Source organism: Nansenia antarctica (assembly GCF_963989245.1).
Source record: "Nansenia antarctica genome assembly, chromosome: 8".
Classification (NCBI taxonomy): domain Eukaryota; kingdom Metazoa; phylum Chordata; class Actinopteri; order Argentiniformes; family Microstomatidae; genus Nansenia; species Nansenia antarctica.
The window spans coordinates 48,413,497-48,433,027 of NC_137678.1; the positions used below are offsets into that span (position 1 = coordinate 48,413,497).

Consider the following 19,531-nt stretch of genomic DNA (forward strand, 5'->3'; position numbering starts at 1 on the left):
ATTCACACCGACCAAGGCAGGAACTTTGAATCTCGCGTGTTTGCGGCCATGTGCGAAAAGCTTGGCTCCCACAAGACCCGCACCACACCCCTCCACCCACAAAGCGACGGACTAGTTGAAAGATTTAACCGCACGCTGGGACAGCAACTGGCCATAGTGACGGCTAAACACCAGCGAGACTGGGACGCGCATGTCCCCCTGGTGTTGATGGCGTACCGGTCTGCGACGAAAGACTCCACCTCCTGCTCCCCCGCACTTCTCATGCTGGGCAGGGAGATTAGGACCCCGGCTGAGATGATGTTGGGCAGACCGCCCGACCCCCCGGTGGACCCCCCGGGGCTGGAATATGCCCGAAAGCTGCAGGATTGACTGGAGTGCGCCCACGAGTTCGCCAGAAAACAACTGCGGAGTGCAGGGGCGAGACAGAAGAGGAACTACGACGTGCACACCAAAGGGCAGCATTTCACGGCCGGGGAGCTGGTCTGGGTTTAGAACCCCCAGAGAAAGAAAGGCAGGTGCCCCAAACTAGACAGCAAGTGGATGGGGCCCTGCAGGGTCCTCGAGAGACTGAGCGAAGTCGTGTACAGGGTCCAGCTGCCGCCAAGAGGTAGGAGAGTCGCCCTGCATCGAGATTGCTATTCGAGAAAAAGTCGTCTTGGAATATATAAAAAGCTATATCCTTTATAATTATGTAATGTAATATCCTATATCGTATATCCTTTATGGCTCAGATGACAGCCTGATTGGTCTCCCCGAGCGGCGCTGAGGTGGAAGCGAGTGGAGCCGAAGCGGGATTCACAACAGAATGTATGCGCAGCGCGAGCAGACTCAGAGCGACTGAACGCTGAATGCCATGATTTCCATTGAAAATACATTCATCCAAGGACAGTTTTAGTTTGACAAAAAGGCCCTTTTTGTTTGGTGGCCCCAAGCAATTGCCTTGGTTGCCTCTATGGACGGGGCGCCTCTGTTCATACGGAGTGGAGTCGACTGGAGTTTTTGCTGGTGTGAGTTGTGAACGCGCTTTCACCTGTTCCTCTCAGCCCCGCGGCGGCGCGCAGCCGTTTGATGCCCTGACCTCCTCCAGCGCCACCCCCCCCCCCCCCCCCCTCAGCACCGCCCGCCGGGGACAGCCCAGAGGGTAGCCCTCCGGTCACAGTGGCCCGGCCGCCCTCTCCTCCTCACACCCCGCCCTGCCTGCCCGCGCCCACACACCCATCCCCGCCGGGGGAAGCGGGCCACGCCGCCGATGCCAACGGGAGTGTCCGCTGACTCTTTGACCCTCCACTCCGTCCAACGGATTATAAACACAGACAGAGAACACTCTCCGTACTGTCGGACCGCCTCTGGCCGAGCGAGGGGACTGACTCCGGGCAAAGTTCCGTAGTGGAGGGGGGAAGCGATGTGGCCCCTTCTCCCCACGCTGGTTGTCTTATGTATCCAGATGTTGCTGGTGATGTGCAATCCGTTACAGCAGCAGGTGTTTGGCGTGGACGGGGTGAACTTCAGCGTGCACGTGGAGAACCAGACGCGTGTCCGGGACGCCATGAGCCGCCGGCACCACCGGGTCTACCAGCTCTACAGCCGCACCAGCGGGAAGCACGTCCAGGTGCTGGGCCGGCGGATCAGCGCCCGCGGGGAGGACGGAGACAAATATGCTCGTAGTGGAGGCCGATACCTTTGGTAGCCAGGTGAGAATCCGAGGCAAGGAGACCAACTTCTACCTGTGCATGAACCGCCGCGGCAAGCTGGTGGGGAAGAAGGCCAGTAACCGCAGTGCAGACTGCGTCTTCGTGGAGAAGGTCCTGGAGAACCACTACACGGCGCTGATGTCTGCGCGCTACTCCGGCTGGTACGTGGGCTTCACCAAGAGGGGGCGCCCTCGCCGCGGCCCCCACACCCTGCCCAACCAGCAGGATGTCCACTTCCGTCTGAGTTGGTTTATCCCCTCCGGAGCTCTGAAGTTCCCACAGGTACAGAAGCAGTCTGACAATCTTCCTGAGATATGGCTGAAAAGTCAAAACCCACCACCACAACCCAGAAACACAGCAACTTTGTGTCCGAGCCAATGGGAACAAAGTCTGTGAGAGATGTTCCAGGGATTGGGACAGGCCATGGCAGACAGCTGGAGAACAAGGGCTACCACACGGCCAGTGAGATGTTGGGTCAGCTCCTGGTGTCGAAGAGAGACCCGGTGGTGTTCAAAGGCTGGCTGGAGGATGCGACTGGGGCCAATTCCAGGACCCAGACACAAGCCTACAACGGTCTCAATGAGTGGGTCGACAACAACATGTAGACCAACATTTTTTTTTTGTAAACACTTTTTGTGTTCATTTCTGAATGTCTGTGTCGTTATCTTTTTTTGTTCAGCTTCTCTCTGCATTGCTATGACTGTTTGTAACCCATAACAGTTCTTGATGGCTATACCGTTCCTGTGTTTTGCCTAAAAGTTTTTTCTCTCCCCTTTTGACATAATTAATGTACGTTAATTAGTGATGTCTGCTGCCTGCTGTATTGACCAGACTGTTACTATAAAAGAGTGTTCTGTGTTTACCTACCTGGATAAATAAAATGCATTTTTTCTTTTGAAAAATAAAAAATAAAAAAAATAAATAAATAAATAAACGGGCTGGGTGCAGTGTTGGTACAACACACTGGACTCGGAACGGCCCCCACACCCTGCCCAACCAGCAGGATGTCCACTTCCGTCTGAGTTGGTTTATCCCCTCCGGAGCTCTGAAGTTCCCACAGGTACAGAGGCAGTCTGACAATCTTCCTGAGATATGGCTGAAAAGTCAAAACCCACCACCACAACCCAGAAACACAGCAACTTTGTGTCCGAGCCAATGGGAACAAAGTCTGTGAGAGATGTTCCAGGGATTGGGACAGGCCATGGCAGACAGCTGGAGAACAAGGGCTACCACACGGCCAGTGAGATGTTGGGTCAGCTCCTGGTGTCGAAGAGAGACCCGGTGGTGTTCAAAGGCTGGCTGGAGGATGCGACTGGGGCCAATTCCAGGACCCAGACACAAGCCTACAACGGTCTCAATGAGTGGGTCGACAACAACATGTAGACCAACATTTTTTTTTTGTAAACACTTTTTGTGTTCATTTCTGAATGTCTGTGTCGTTATCTTTTTTTGTTCAGCTTCTCTCTGCATTGCTATGACTGTTTGTAACCCATAACAGTTCTTGATGGCTATACCGTTCCTGTGTTTTGCCTAAAAGTTTTTTCTCTCCCCTTTTGACATAATTAATGTACGTTAATTAGTGATGTCTGCTGCCTGCTGTATTGACCAGACTGTTACTATAAAAGAGTGTTCTGTGTTTACCTACCTGGATAAATAAAATGCATTTTTTCTTTTGAAAAAAAAAAAAAAAAACGGGCTGGGTGCAGTGTTGGTACAACACACTGGACTCGGAACGGCCCCCACACCCTGCCCAACCAGCAGGATGTCCACTTCCGTCTGAGTTGGTTTATCCCCTCCGGAGCTCTGAAGTTCCCACAGGTACAGAGGCAGTCTGACAATCTTCCTGAGATATGGCTGAAAAGTCAAAACCCACCACCACAACCCAGAAACACAGCAACTTTGTGTCCGAGCCAATGGGAACAAAGTCTGTGAGAGATGTTCCAGGGATTGGGACAGGCCATGGCAGACAGCTGGAGAACAAGGGCTACCACACGGCCAGTGAGATGTTGGGTCAGCTCCTGGTGTCGAAGAGAGACCCGGTGGTGTTCAAAGGCTGGCTGGAGGATGCGACTGGGGCCAATTCCAGGACCCAGACACAAGCCTACAACGGTCTCAATGAGTGGGTCGACAACAACATGTAGACCAAAATTTTTTTTTTGTAAACACTTTTTGTGTTCATTTCTGAATGTCTGTGTCGTTATCTTTTTTTGTTCAGCTTCTCTCTGCATTGCTATGACTGTTTGTAACCCATAACAGTTCTTGATGGCTATACCGTTCCTGTGTTTTGCCTAAAAGTTTTTTCTCTCCCCTTTTGACATAATTAATGTACGTTAATTAGTGATGTCTGCTGCCTGCTGTATTGACCAGACTGTTACTATAAAAGAGTGTTCTGTGTTTACCTACCTGGATAAATAAAATGCATTTTTTCTTTTGAAAAAATAAAAAAATAAAAAATAAATAAATAAATAAACGGGCTGGGTGCAGTGTTGGTACAACACACTGGACTCGGAACGGCCCCCACACCCTGCCCAACCAGCAGGATGTCCACTTCCGTCTGAGTTGGTTTATCCCCTCCGGAGCTCTGAAGTTCCCACAGGTACAGAGGCAGTCTGACAATCTTCCTGAGATATGGCTGAAAAGTCAAAACCCACCACCACAACCCAGAAACACAGCAACTTTGTGTCCGAGCCAATGGGAACAAAGTCTGTGAGAGATGTTCCAGGGATTGGGACAGGCCATGGCAGACAGCTGGAGAACAAGGGCTACCACACGGCCAGTGAGATGTTGGGTCAGCTCCTGGTGTCGAAGAGAGACCCGGTGGTGTTCAAAGGCTGGCTGGAGGATGCGACTGGGGCCAATTCCAGGACCCAGACACAAGCCTACAACGGTCTCAATGAGTGGGTCGACAACAACATGTAGACCAACATTTTTTTTTTGTAAACACTTTTTGTGTTCATTTCTGAATGTCTGTGTCGTTATCTTTTTTTGTTCAGCTTCTCTCTGCATTGCTATGACTGTTTGTAACCCATAACAGTTCTTGATGGCTATACCGTTCCTGTGTTTTGCCTAAAAGTCTTTTCTCTCCCCTTTTGACATAATTAATGTACGTTAATTAGTGATGTCTGCTGCCTGCTGTATTGACCAGACTGTTACTATAAAAGAGTGTTCTGTGTTTACCTACCTGGATAAATAAAATGCATTTTTTCTTTTGAAAAAAAAAAAAAAAAAAAAAAAAACGGGCTGGGTGCAGTGTTGGTACAACACACTGGACTCGGAACGGCCCCCACACCCTGCCCAACCAGCAGGATGTCCACTTCCGTCTGAGTTGGTTTATCCCCTCCGGAGCTCTGAAGTTCCCACAGGTACAGAGGCAGTCTGACAATCTTCCTGAGATATGGCTGAAAAGTCAAAACCCACCACCACAACCCAGAAACACAGCAACTTTGTGTCCGAGCCAATGGGAACAAAGTCTGTGAGAGATGTTCCAGGGATTGGGACAGGCCATGGCAGACAGCTGGAGAACAAGGGCTACCACACGGCCAGTGAGATGTTGGGTCAGCTCCTGGTGTCGAAGAGAGACCCGGTGGTGTTCAAAGGCTGGCTGGAGGATGCGACTGGGGCCAATTCCAGGACCCAGACACAAGCCTACAACGGTCTCAATGAGTGGGTCGACAACAACATGTAGACCAACATTTTTTTTTTGTAAACACTTTTTGTGTTCATTTCTGAATGTCTGTGTCGTTATCTTTTTTTGTTCAGCTTCTCTCTGCATTGCTATGACTGTTTGTAACCCATAACAGTTCTTGATGGCTATACCGTTCCTGTGTTTTGCCTAAAAGTTTTTTCTCTCCCCTTTTGACATAATTAATGTACGTTAATTAGTGATGTCTGCTGCCTGCTGTATTGACCAGACTGTTACTATAAAAGAGTGTTCTGTGTTTACCTACCTGGATAAATAAAATGCATTTTTTCTTTTGAAAAAAATAAAAAAATAAAATAAAATAAAATAAACGGGCTGGGTGCAGTGTTGGTACAACACACTGGACTCGGAACGGCCCCCACACCCTGCCCAACCAGCAGGATGTCCACTTCCGTCTGAGTTGGTTTATCCCCTCCGGAGCTCTGAAGTTCCCACAGGTACAGAGGCAGTCTGACAATCTTCCTGAGATATGGCTGAAAAGTCAAAACCCACCACCACAACCCAGAAACACAGCAACTTTGTGTCCGAGCCAATGGGAACAAAGTCTGTGAGAGATGTTCCAGGGATTGGGACAGGCCATGGCAGACAGCTGGAGAACAAGGGCTACCACACGGCCAGTGAGATGTTGGGTCAGCTCCTGGTGTCGAAGAGAGACCCGGTGGTGTTCAAAGGCTGGCTGGAGGATGCGACTGGGGCCAATTCCAGGACCCAGACACAAGCCTACAACGGTCTCAATGAGTGGGTCGACAACAACATGTAGACCAACATTTTTTTTTTGTAAACACTTTTTGTGTTCATTTCTGAATGTCTGTGTCGTTATCTTTTTTTGTTCAGCTTCTCTCTGCATTGCTATGACTGTTTGTAACCCATAACAGTTCTTGATGGCTATACCGTTCCTGTGTTTTGCCTAAAAGTTTTTTCTCTCCCCTTTTGACATAATTAATGTACGTTAATTAGTGATGTCTGCTGCCTGCTGTATTGACCAGACTGTTACTATAAAAGAGTGTTCTGTGTTTACCTACCTGGATAAATAAAATGCATTTTTTCTTTTGAAAAAAAAAAAAAAAAAAAAAAAAAACGGGCTGGGTGCAGTGTTGGTACAACACACTGGACTCGGAACGGCCCCCACACCCTGCCCAACCAGCAGGATGTCCACTTCCGTCTGAGTTGGTTTATCCCCTCCGGAGCTCTGAAGTTCCCACAGGTACAGAGGCAGTCTGACAATCTTCCTGAGATATGGCTGAAAAGTCAAAACCCACCACCACAACCCAGAAACACAGCAACTTTGTGTCCGAGCCAATGGGAACAAAGTCTGTGAGAGATGTTCCAGGGATTGGGACAGGCCATGGCAGACAGCTGGAGAACAAGGGCTACCACACGGCCAGTGAGATGTTGGGTCAGCTCCTGGTGTCGAAGAGAGACCCGGTGGTGTTCAAAGGCTGGCTGGAGGATGCGACTGGGGCCAATTCCAGGACCCAGACACAAGCCTACAACGGTCTCAATGAGTGGGTCGACAACAACATGTAGACCAACATTTTTTTTTTGTAAACACTTTTTGTGTTCATTTCTGAATGTCTGTGTCGTTATCTTTTTTTGTTCAGCTTCTCTCTGCATTGCTATGACTGTTTGTAACCCATAACAGTTCTTGATGGCTATACCGTTCCTGTGTTTTGCCTAAAAGTTTTTTCTCTCCCCTTTTGACATAATTAATGTACGTTAATTAGTGATGTCTGCTGCCTGCTGTATTGACCAGACTGTTACTATAAAAGAGTGTTCTGTGTTTACCTACCTGGATAAATAAAATGCATTTTTTCTTTTGAAAAAAAATAAAAATAAAAAATAAAATAAAAAAATAAACGGGCTGGGTGCAGTGTTGGTACAACACACTGGACTCGGAACGGCCCCCACACCCTGCCCAACCAGCAGGATGTCCACTTCCGTCTGAGTTGGTTTATCCCCTCCGGAGCTCTGAAGTTCCCACAGGTACAGAGGCAGTCTGACAATCTTCCTGAGATATGGCTGAAAAGTCAAAACCCACCACCACAACCCAGAAACACAGCAACTTTGTGTCCGAGCCAATGGGAACAAAGTCTGTGAGAGATGTTCCAGGGATTGGGACAGGCCATGGCAGACAGCTGGAGAACAAGGGCTACCACACGGCCAGTGAGATGTTGGGTCAGCTCCTGGTGTCGAAGAGAGACCCGGTGGTGTTCAAAGGCTGGCTGGAGGATGCGACTGGGGCCAATTCCAGGACCCAGACACAAGCCTACAACGGTCTCAATGAGTGGGTCGACAACAACATGTAGACCAACATTTTTTTTTTGTAAACACTTTTTGTGTTCATTTCTGAATGTCTGTGTCGTTATCTTTTTTTGTTCAGCTTCTCTCTGCATTGCTATGACTGTTTGTAACCCATAACAGTTCTTGATGGCTATACCGTTCCTGTGTTTTGCCTAAAAGTTTTTTCTCTCCCCTTTTGACATAATTAATGTACGTTAATTAGTGATGTCTGCTGCCTGCTGTATTGACCAGACTGTTACTATAAAAGAGTGTTCTGTGTTTACCTACCTGGATAAATAAAATGCATTTTTTCTTTTGAAAAAAAATAAAAAAAAAAAAAAAAAAAAAATAATAAACGGGCTGGGTGCAGTGTTGGTACAACACACTGGACTCGGAACGGCCCCCACACCCTGCCCAACCAGCAGGATGTCCACTTCCGTCTGAGTTGGTTTATCCCCTCCGGAGCTCTGAAGTTCCCACAGGTACAGAGGCAGTCTGACAATCTTCCTGAGATATGGCTGAAAAGTCAAAACCCACCACCACAACCCAGAAACACAGCAACTTTGTGTCCGAGCCAATGGGAACAAAGTCTGTGAGAGATGTTCCAGGGATTGGGACAGGCCATGGCAGACAGCTGGAGAACAAGGGCTACCACACGGCCAGTGAGATGTTGGGTCAGCTCCTGGTGTCGAAGAGAGACCCGGTGGTGTTCAAAGGCTGGCTGGAGGATGCGACTGGGGCCAATTCCAGGACCCAGACACAAGCCTACAACGGTCTCAATGAGTGGGTCGACAACAACATGTAGACCAACATTTTTTTTTTGTAAACACTTTTTGTGTTCATTTCTGAATGTCTGTGTCGTTATCTTTTTTTGTTCAGCTTCTCTCTGCATTGCTATGACTGTTTGTAACCCATAACAGTTCTTGATGGCTATACCGTTCCTGTGTTTTGCCTAAAAGTTTTTTCTCTCCCCTTTTGACATAATTAATGTACGTTAATTAGTGATGTCTGCTGCCTGCTGTATTGACCAGACTGTTACTATAAAAGAGTGTTCTGTGTTTACCTACCTGGATAAATAAAATGCATTTTTTCTTTTGAAAAAAAATAAAAATAAAAAATAAAATAAAAAAATAAACGGGCTGGGTGCAGTGTTGGTACAACACACTGGACTCGGAACGGCCCCCACACCCTGCCCAACCAGCAGGATGTCCACTTCCGTCTGAGTTGGTTTATCCCCTCCGGAGCTCTGAAGTTCCCACAGGTACAGAGGCAGTCTGACAATCTTCCTGAGATATGGCTGAAAAGTCAAAACCCACCACCACAACCCAGAAACACAGCAACTTTGTGTCCGAGCCAATGGGAACAAAGTCTGTGAGAGATGTTCCAGGGATTGGGACAGGCCATGGCAGACAGCTGGAGAACAAGGGCTACCACACGGCCAGTGAGATGTTGGGTCAGCTCCTGGTGTCGAAGAGAGACCCGGTGGTGTTCAAAGGCTGGCTGGAGGATGCGACTGGGGCCAATTCCAGGACCCAGACACAAGCCTACAACGGTCTCAATGAGTGGGTCGACAACAACATGTAGACCAACATTTTTTTTTTGTAAACACTTTTTGTGTTCATTTCTGAATGTCTGTGTCGTTATCTTTTTTTGTTCAGCTTCTCTCTGCATTGCTATGACTGTTTGTAACCCATAACAGTTCTTGATGGCTATACCGTTCCTGTGTTTTGCCTAAAAGTTTTTTCTCTCCCCTTTTGACATAATTAATGTACGTTAATTAGTGATGTCTGCTGCCTGCTGTATTGACCAGACTGTTACTATAAAAGAGTGTTCTGTGTTTACCTACCTGGATAAATAAAATGCATTTTTTCTTTTGAAAAAAAAAAAAAAAAAAAAAAAAAACGGGCTGGGTGCAGTGTTGGTACAACACACTGGACTCGGAACGGCCCCCACACCCTGCCCAACCAGCAGGATGTCCACTTCCGTCTGAGTTGGTTTATCCCCTCCGGAGCTCTGAAGTTCCCACAGGTACAGAGGCAGTCTGACAATCTTCCTGAGATATGGCTGAAAAGTCAAAACCCACCACCACAACCCAGAAACACAGCAACTTTGTGTCCGAGCCAATGGGAACAAAGTCTGTGAGAGATGTTCCAGGGATTGGGACAGGCCATGGCAGACAGCTGGAGAACAAGGGCTACCACACGGCCAGTGAGATGTTGGGTCAGCTCCTGGTGTCGAAGAGAGACCCGGTGGTGTTCAAAGGCTGGCTGGAGGATGCGACTGGGGCCAATTCCAGGACCCAGACACAAGCCTACAACGGTCTCAATGAGTGGGTCGACAACAACATGTAGACCAACATTTTTTTTTTGTAAACACTTTTTGTGTTCATTTCTGAATGTCTGTGTCGTTATCTTTTTTTGTTCAGCTTCTCTCTGCATTGCTATGACTGTTTGTAACCCATAACAGTTCTTGATGGCTATACCGTTCCTGTGTTTTGCCTAAAAGTTTTTTCTCTCCCCTTTTGACATAATTAATGTACGTTAATTAGTGATGTCTGCTGCCTGCTGTATTGACCAGACTGTTACTATAAAAGAGTGTTCTGTGTTTACCTACCTGGATAAATAAAATGCATTTTTTCTTTTGAAAAAAAATAAAAATAAAAAATAAAATAAAAAAATAAACGGGCTGGGTGCAGTGTTGGTACAACACACTGGACTCGGAACGGCCCCCACACCCTGCCCAACCAGCAGGATGTCCACTTCCGTCTGAGTTGGTTTATCCCCTCCGGAGCTCTGAAGTTCCCACAGGTACAGAGGCAGTCTGACAATCTTCCTGAGATATGGCTGAAAAGTCAAAACCCACCACCACAACCCAGAAACACAGCAACTTTGTGTCCGAGCCAATGGGAACAAAGTCTGTGAGAGATGTTCCAGGGATTGGGACAGGCCATGGCAGACAGCTGGAGAACAAGGGCTACCACACGGCCAGTGAGATGTTGGGTCAGCTCCTGGTGTCGAAGAGAGACCCGGTGGTGTTCAAAGGCTGGCTGGAGGATGCGACTGGGGCCAATTCCAGGACCCAGACACAAGCCTACAACGGTCTCAATGAGTGGGTCGACAACAACATGTAGACCAACATTTTTTTTTTGTAAACACTTTTTGTGTTCATTTCTGAATGTCTGTGTCGTTATCTTTTTTTGTTCAGCTTCTCTCTGCATTGCTATGACTGTTTGTAACCCATAACAGTTCTTGATGGCTATACCGTTCCTGTGTTTTGCCTAAAAGTTTTTTCTCTCCCCTTTTGACATAATTAATGTACGTTAATTAGTGATGTCTGCTGCCTGCTGTATTGACCAGACTGTTACTATAAAAGAGTGTTCTGTGTTTACCTACCTGGATAAATAAAATGCATTTTTTCTTTTGAAAAAAAAAAAAAAACGGGCTGGGTGCAGTGTTGGTACAACACACTGGACTCGGAACGGCCCCCACACCCTGCCCAACCAGCAGGATGTCCACTTCCGTCTGAGTTGGTTTATCCCCTCCGGAGCTCTGAAGTTCCCACAGGTACAGAGGCAGTCTGACAATCTTCCTGAGATATGGCTGAAAAGTCAAAACCCACCACCACAACCCAGAAACACAGCAACTTTGTGTCCGAGCCAATGGGAACAAAGTCTGTGAGAGATGTTCCAGGGATTGGGACAGGCCATGGCAGACAGCTGGAGAACAAGGGCTACCACACGGCCAGTGAGATGTTGGGTCAGCTCCTGGTGTCGAAGAGAGACCCGGTGGTGTTCAAAGGCTGGCTGGAGGATGCGACTGGGGCCAATTCCAGGACCCAGACACAAGCCTACAACGGTCTCAATGAGTGGGTCGACAACAACATGTAGACCAACATTTTTTTTTTGTAAACACTTTTTGTGTTCATTTCTGAATGTCTGTGTCGTTATCTTTTTTTGTTCAGCTTCTCTCTGCATTGCTATGACTGTTTGTAACCCATAACAGTTCTTGATGGCTATACCGTTCCTGTGTTTTGCCTAAAAGTTTTTTCTCTCCCCTTTTGACATAATTAATGTACGTTAATTAGTGATGTCTGCTGCCTGCTGTATTGACCAGACTGTTACTATAAAAGAGTGTTCTGTGTTTACCTACCTGGATAAATAAAATGCATTTTTTCTTTTGAAAAAAAATAAAAATAAAAAATAAAATAAAAAAATAAACGGGCTGGGTGCAGTGTTGGTACAACACACTGGACTCGGAACGGCCCCCACACCCTGCCCAACCAGCAGGATGTCCACTTCCGTCTGAGTTGGTTTATCCCCTCCGGAGCTCTGAAGTTCCCACAGGTACAGAGGCAGTCTGACAATCTTCCTGAGATATGGCTGAAAAGTCAAAACCCACCACCACAACCCAGAAACACAGCAACTTTGTGTCCGAGCCAATGGGAACAAAGTCTGTGAGAGATGTTCCAGGGATTGGGACAGGCCATGGCAGACAGCTGGAGAACAAGGGCTACCACACGGCCAGTGAGATGTTGGGTCAGCTCCTGGTGTCGAAGAGAGACCCGGTGGTGTTCAAAGGCTGGCTGGAGGATGCGACTGGGGCCAATTCCAGGACCCAGACACAAGCCTACAACGGTCTCAATGAGTGGGTCGACAACAACATGTAGACCAACATTTTTTTTTTGTAAACACTTTTTGTGTTCATTTCTGAATGTCTGTGTCGTTATCTTTTTTTGTTCAGCTTCTCTCTGCATTGCTATGACTGTTTGTAACCCATAACAGTTCTTGATGGCTATACCGTTCCTGTGTTTTGCCTAAAAGTTTTTTCTCTCCCCTTTTGACATAATTAATGTACGTTAATTAGTGATGTCTGCTGCCTGCTGTATTGACCAGACTGTTACTATAAAAGAGTGTTCTGTGTTTACCTACCTGGATAAATAAAATGCATTTTTTCTTTTGAAAAAAAATAAAAATAAAAAATAAAATAAAAAAATAAACGGGCTGGGTGCAGTGTTGGTACAACACACTGGACTCGGAACGGCCCCCACACCCTGCCCAACCAGCAGGATGTCCACTTCCGTCTCAGTTGGTTTATCCCCTCCGGAGCTCTGAAGTTCCCACAGGTACAGAGGCAGTCTGACAATCTTCCTGAGATATGGCTGAAAAGTCAAAACCCACCACCACAACCCAGAAACACAGCAACTTTGTGTCCGAGCCAATGGGAACAAAGTCTGTGAGAGATGTTCCAGGGATTGGGACAGGCCATGGCAGACAGCTGGAGAACAAGGGCTACCACACGGCCAGTGAGATGTTGGGTCAGCTCCTGGTGTCGAAGAGAGACCCGGTGGTGTTCAAAGGCTGGCTGGAGGATGCGACTGGGGCCAATTCCAGGACCCAGACACAAGCCTACAACGGTCTCAATGAGTGGGTCGACAACAACATGTAGACCAACATTTTTTTTTTGTAAACACTTTTTGTGTTCATTTCTGAATGTCTGTGTCGTTATCTTTTTTTGTTCAGCTTCTCTCTGCATTGCTATGACTGTTTGTAACCCATAACAGTTCTTGATGGCTATACCGTTCCTGTGTTTTGCCTAAAAGTTTTTTCTCTCCCCTTTTGACATAATTAATGTACGTTAATTAGTGATGTCTGCTGCCTGCTGTATTGACCAGACTGTTACTATAAAAGAGTGTTCTGTGTTTACCTACCTGGATAAATAAAATGCATTTTTTCTTTTGAAAAAAAAAAAAAGAAAAAAAATAATAAAAATAAACGGGCTGGGTGCAGTGTTGGTACAACACACTGGACTCGGAACGGAAGAGGTCCTGACCTTCGCCAGCCGCAGTTTGAATCATGCAGAGAGGAACTACTCAACCACAGAGCAGGAATGCCTGGCGGTAGTCTGGGCTCTGGAAAAGTGGAGGCATTACTTGGAAGGCAGGTTTTTCACTGTGGTAACAGACCACTCCTCCCTGGTGTGGGTCTTCAAAACCCAAAAACCCAGCACCCGACTCATCCGATGGGCTCTCCGACTACAGGAGTTCACCTTTACAGTGGAGTACAGGAAAGGGAAATATAACACAGTCCCCGACGCTCTATCCAGAGCCCCGGCAGACCCCTCCTGTCTGACCACACCCACCTGTGCCATCCTGCTGTCTGTCTCCTCCCATTGGGAAACTGGGAAGGACCTACATGTTTCTGATTAAACCATCTGGAAGGCCCAGCAAGCCGACCCAGTCATCCAGAGGCTGTATGAGAACATCACAAACACAGGCGAGGTTGAGGTAAACTCTACCACCAGATTCACCATCTTGGAGGACAACGTCTATAGAGTGGTCCACCTACCTCACAAGACCTTGTACCAGGTGTACATTCCTCCCCCTCTGCGACAACAGCTGCTGCAGACCTTCCACGAGGACCCCTTGGCTGGGCATCTGGGCAGGTTTAAGACCTACAAGAGGCTACAGGCTCTGGCTTACTGGCCAAACCTCAGTTTGGATGTCAAACAGCATGTCCAGCGTTGTCAAGTGTGCCAGCAGTATAAGCCTGAGAGCCGGAAGCCTGCCGGGAAGCTCCAGCAGTCGACCTGATGGGCCCATTCCCTAGGAGTTCGAAGGGAAACATCTACCTCCTTGTGTTTGTGGACTATTACTCCCGGTGGGTGGAGCTCTTTGCCCTGCGGCGGGCCACTCCCCGCTGGGGAGTCCCTGAGTACATCCTCTCCGACCAAGGGTCGCAGTTCGTCTCTTCGGTGTTTGAAGCCACTTGCAAACAGTGGAATGTGGCACAGAAGAGGACGACAGCGTACCACCCCCAGACCAATCTGACGGAGAGGATCAACAGAAACCTGAAGACTATGATAGCCTCATATGTCGGGGACAACCACAAAGGCTGGGACAAACACCTGCCGGAGTTTCGGTTTGCACTGAATTCAGCTGTCCATGAATCAACTGGTGTGACACCTGCCGAAGCTAATCTGTGCAGACCGATCCGAGGACCCATGGAGGTCATGCTGCTGCCAAGGACTTGCACCCCTGATGCCCCAGCCTACAAGAAGGAAAGTCAGCTCCGTGAATTGCATGACTATGTGGATGGCAAGCTGAAGCAGGCTCGACAGAAGCAGAAACAGCACTACGACAAACATCGGAGGGAGGTGGCGTACGTGGATAAAGACAGGGTGTGGATGCGCTCTCACCCCTATTCAAAAGCCGCACGGTCCTTCTCGGCCAAGATCGCACCACGTTGGAAGGGACCTTACCGTGTCATCCAGAAAGTGGGCCCTCTCCCGTATGAGGTTGTACTGGAAGAGACAGGAGAGGACCATCGAGTGGTCAATGTTGCCAGACTTAAACCCTGCTACCCGTCGGCTGCTGAAGTGGAGGAGGAAGAGCGTCGTCGGGTCCTTGAGTTTTTTGAGGACGGCAGTGATGAGGAGACCTTCATAGGTTTTCCATCCGAGGACTGTCCGCTACCAGACCATCCCTCCAGCACTGCTCTAAGCCACGTGAAGACTGACCGTCAGCGGGTTTTGGACATCTTCGCTGAGGAGAGTGAGGAGGAAGACTTCAAAGGTTTTCCATCCGAGGACTGTCCGCTACCAGACCATCCCTCCAGCACTGCTCTAAGCCACGTGAAGACTGACCGTCAGCGGGTTTTGGACATCTTCGCTGAGGAGAGTGAGGAGGAAGACTTCAAAGGTTTTGAGTGAAATACCATATCCAAAGTGGATTGGAGTACGCCTACCCCATGGTCCGGCTTTTTCTAAAGGGGAGGGAGTGTGGCGATTCTGCCATGTCTCCGCCGCCGACTGTCACTTCCACATTTTTTTCACACGCCGTCACACGTCACACGCTGCCGGTATCCAGTCGTAAATCAGCCAATCCCCGTTCTCGACAGACGACGGGAAATGATAAGGTGTCTCTCACCGAGTGCTGAGGGCGGAATGATTCAAACAAACCAGGAAGTGGATTATTCCGTCCGTTCGTGTTTGTGCCGCAGTTCGGGTTCGCTGTCTGCGTCTCGGTATGTTTTAGCCTACTCGGACCGCGAAGAGCTGGATGATACTTTTTGATACAATGCCCCGTAAGGATACACCGTAAGGATACAGTTGGATATAAGGCCGTGGAATGTCATACGCTTACACCGGAGCTGGGGAGAGAGCAGTAGAGGCTCATCTTAAGCAGCGGGGGTAACCCGACACCACTAAGCTATCGGACTGACAGACTGTTAAAACTGTAAGTCTTGCGTTCGTTGTGTGGGAGCGGGGTGAGATACAATTGACGGTGATTGAGCTGAACTGAACTTTTGGGGTTGTGATGAACTGTTGAGTCGATGTTTTGAGAGTTCTTTGTTTATTGTGACAATACAGTACCACCTGAATTGCAACACATGTCCTTGTGTACTAATTTTCGTCTGTTGTGCAATGCTATAATATTACAATATCCTATTCACCTGTGTATAACAAAAAAGGGTTCATGTTTTGATGCATGTAGCGCTTGTAACGGTAACTTGACTAAAGACTGACTAAACCAACCCCACACTAACTAAAATTGTCAGGCCTCGCCCTGACTGGCACCCCGGACAACGAAGTCAACGAGTAAAACCGTTACCCCCCCGGAGAGCAGCCTGACCTGCAGCCCTTCCGCTTCACCACCGTCAGCAAGAGGAGCAAGAGGGTGCGGGCCACTGGCCCCCGCTAACGGCTAACGCCAACCCGCCTTGCCCACCCCCTGTCTGTACCCGCTCATCTCTACACCCCCACACCACTCCTGTCACAGGACACCCCTCCCCCCACCCCCCACCTAACGCTTCCCTCTACTGGGATAAAAATGTACCTTCTTCCGGACCCTGACGAATGCTAACCGGGCTAGCGCTAGAACCGCTAAGTTGCCTGTAAGCCCTGCTAGCTGTCCCAGTTCCGCTTCCTTCTGTCCCTATCGTGTTCATTCACCGGGCATGCTAACCGTTAATGGCTAACCCTGCTATCAGACCCAGTCCATCACTGACAGCTCGTTGGCCTGGCCTACTCCCCTGCACAACCCAGGAACATTGACAGGTAGTAGTTATCCCGTTAATCTCCTTGGTTCAGTGGTTAGCGCGGCCGGTGGTAATGCGGGAGATCGGGGTTCGACTCCCGCATGGAAGGAAGGAATTCTCCGCTACAAGAGCATAAAGAGTTCCCTCGTTAGCAGCTCCGCCAAGGGAGTTAACTCTCTTGGTCTAATGGTTAGCGCGGCCGTCGGTTATGTGGGAGGTCGGGGTTCAACTCCCGCATGGGGCGAGTTACACTAGAAGATTCCCGTTCGCTACACTGGAATAAAAAATATTTGCTTGTAGGAATGTAGTCATTTCTTGTGACACCAGTTGTGGTCCATTATCAGAAACCAGCTGAAGGGAAGACCCGAAACGGCTGAAGATCTCTCCAAGCCTTTTGTAATGTTATAAGATCCTGTATGAGGCCCCGTTAACAGCTCCTCCAAGGGAGTTAACTCTCTTGGTCTAATGGTTAGGGCGGCCGTCGGTTATGCGGGAGATCGGGGTTCGATTCCCGCATTGGGCGAGTTACACTACCAGTCTCCGTTCGCTACACTGGTGTCAGAAGTGGGATGGAAGGAAGGCCATCGGAGAGGCGTGTCCATGTGAGGGACTTGACATAGTGAAGCGTGAGGGCACGCTCTCCCGAACGGTGAGGGTAGTGTAACGATCCTGGATGAGGCCCGTTAACAGCTCCGCCAAGGGAGTTAACTCTCTTGGTCTAATGGTTAGCGCGGCCGTCGGTGATGCGGGAGATCGGGGTTCGACTCCCCGCATGGGGCGAGTTACACTACAAGTTCCCGTTCGCTACACTGGGAAAAAGCTTGAAGAGCTTGGAGAGATCTTCAGCCGTTTCGGGTCTTCCCTTCAGCTGGTTTCTGATAATGGACCACAACTGGTGTCACAAGAAATGACTACATTCCTACAAGCAAATGGCATCCAACACATCCGATCGGCACCGTTCCATCCTGCGACCAATGGCTTGGCTGAAAGGTTTGTTCAGACCTTGAAGAAAGCACTAAAGACATCTCAAGGCAAAGGAACACTACATCAGAGATTGCATAGATTCCTGTTAAACTATCGCAACACGCCACATGCCACTACTAAAGTTTCACCCGCTGCCCTGATGTTCAAAAGAGATCTACGAACCAACTTCGACCTCTTAAAGCCGACAACAGTGAAAGATGTAGTTCAGCATCAGCAGGAGAAGCAGATCCAACAAAGGATGCTGCGGGCTAAAGAAAGAGCCTTCTCTCCAGATGAGTCAGTACTGGCCAGAAATTACAGTACTGGACCCAAGTGGGTTCCTGCAACCATCGTCAAGCGGTCTGGTCCCGTCTCCTACACTGTCCAAACTGCTGCCGGACTAGTGTGGAAAAGACACGATCAAATTCTGGCAGCATCGCCCAGAGACCAACCTTCGGTGGATGTCCCGGACGAGTCAGAGTTCAGAGCACCCCATCGCCCACCGTCACCACCTCCAGGTGCACCTGAACCCGATGGGGAGACTTCCGTGCCTGAATTCCCATTACAAGGGGCGGTGATGGATGTTCCTACACCTGCGGTTGTTCCAGAGTCCCCCCACAGAGACAGTAAGACTGAACATTCTGTTGAGCAGCGTTACCCGGGAAGAGATCGTCGTCCTCCAGAACGCCTGAACTTATAGACTCTAAGTTTAAGACCACCCAAACAACTGGGACAGAATAATTCCCATGGGTATGGTCACGGGATGAGGTAGTCTACCCTCATCTCGTAGTTAGGTTTGTGTTTGGAAAACAGACTGTTTGAAACGATATAACTATACAGTATATTGTTGTTCTTGTGCCTTAAGATTAGAAGTTTAAAGTTCAGTTGTAATTGTTGGGGGAGGGCCTCTGTTCTAAGGGGGGAGGAGATGTTATGTATTTTGGTCTGTGCTGTTTGCCGTAGCTGGAAGTGCAATGCATGTTGGGAAACGGGGTTGTTGTCTTTGTATTGAAGTACCGAGTGGAAATAAAGACGCACTAACTGAAGCTCCGTGCTCCGACTACTTTATGGTTTTATGGCAGTCATAAACCTGTCTCCGTATATAACAAATTGGCTACTACACTGGTGTCAGAAAGTTGGGATGGAAGGAAGGCCATCGGAGAGGCGTGTCCACGTGAGGGACTTGACATAGTGAAGCGTGAGGGCACGCTCTCCCGAACGGTGAGGATAGTGTAACGATCCTGTATGAGGCCCGTTAACAGCTCCACCAAGGGAGCTAACTCTCTTGGTCTAATGGTTAGCGCGGCCGTAGGTTATGCGGGAGATCGGGGTTCGACTCCCGCATGGGGCGAGTTACACTAGAAGATTCCCGTTCGCTACACTTAATCTTGTGTATAATAAAGAATTTCGTTTTTCCATTGTTGTAGTGTTGGAGGTTTACTTGATTTCCAACTTCCAAGTATTAGTTTTTTAAATATAATTGATGAGTACATAATTATCCACCCCCTAGGGTATCTTACTGTGGCTACATCCTGGAAAAGACAGATTGAAGGATCAAATTTGAATCTTTCCTTATGTACCCCTGAGAGCCAATGTTCTATGTCAACCCAGGTTTTCTGTACTCTGGGACACTCCCAGAATGCGTGTATTAGTGAGTCTTTTTTTCCACACTTTAAACAGTTATCTGATACATTACTATAATACTTATGGATTTTATCTCGCGTGTGGTAGACTCTATACATTATTTTATATTGGATTAAACGTAGATTTTCATTAACTGTCATGTCATTTGTAGTATTCCAACACTCTTTCCATTTTAAACCTATATCTGTTCTTCCTAGTTCTCGATTCCACATCTCAATC

The 19,531-nt window shown here is 48.3% G+C and overlaps 1 pseudogene across 1 annotated transcript; it reads left to right on the plus strand.

Moving 5' to 3' along the window:
- Positions 1-1,402: 1,402 nt before the first annotated feature.
- Positions 1,403-16,368, plus strand: LOC308163629 (fibroblast growth factor 18-like; annotated as a pseudogene). Its single transcript has 2 exons — positions 1,403-1,929; positions 16,267-16,368. The product of its transcript is annotated as a fibroblast growth factor 18-like (transcript).
- The last annotated feature ends 3,163 nt before the right edge of the window (positions 16,369-19,531 follow it).